At 47.3% G+C, this 393-nt stretch overlaps 1 protein-coding gene across 3 annotated transcripts in view; it reads left to right on the top strand.

The window, feature by feature from the left end:
* The window catches only part of LOC107599297 (glucagon receptor-like), an 85,411-nt gene that overhangs the window by 67,299 nt on the left and 17,719 nt on the right, over window positions 1-393 (top strand). The gene's annotated exons all lie outside the window — the stretch shown is intronic.

Genomic DNA, 393 nt, shown 5'->3' on the forward strand with positions numbered 1-393 from the left:
TGCAAGTCGAGCACCCGGTTTCTGAACCCAGCAGAGGGGGTGCCCATCGAGGACCTACCCTAGAAAGGGACAGAAACACACAGGTCCCGGGAAACACTGCAAAGAAACTAGCAGAAGGGTTATACACACAACCACCAGCTCATTAGATACGCACATATATATATTTATATATACATATATTTAGACATGCATCGTACTTACCCACCATGGTTCCCGCGTCGGAGCTCTGTCCGAAGAAGCCTCTAGACCGGACCATCAGAAAGATGGTCACTATGAAGCCATAGAACCAACCAAACCTAATAGGTCCAGTATAGGAGACTATAATGCAGGAAATTTCCGACCTAACCTCGATCAGGTGGAGAGATGGTGGTTACAGGGGAATTAGGAAGGTGA

The sequence above is a fragment of the Sinocyclocheilus grahami genome, unplaced genomic scaffold, assembly GCF_001515645.1.
Source record: "Sinocyclocheilus grahami isolate Dianchi unplaced genomic scaffold, SAMN03320097.WGS_v1.1 scaffold264.1, whole genome shotgun sequence".
In the NCBI taxonomy this organism is placed as follows: domain Eukaryota; kingdom Metazoa; phylum Chordata; class Actinopteri; order Cypriniformes; family Cyprinidae; genus Sinocyclocheilus; species Sinocyclocheilus grahami.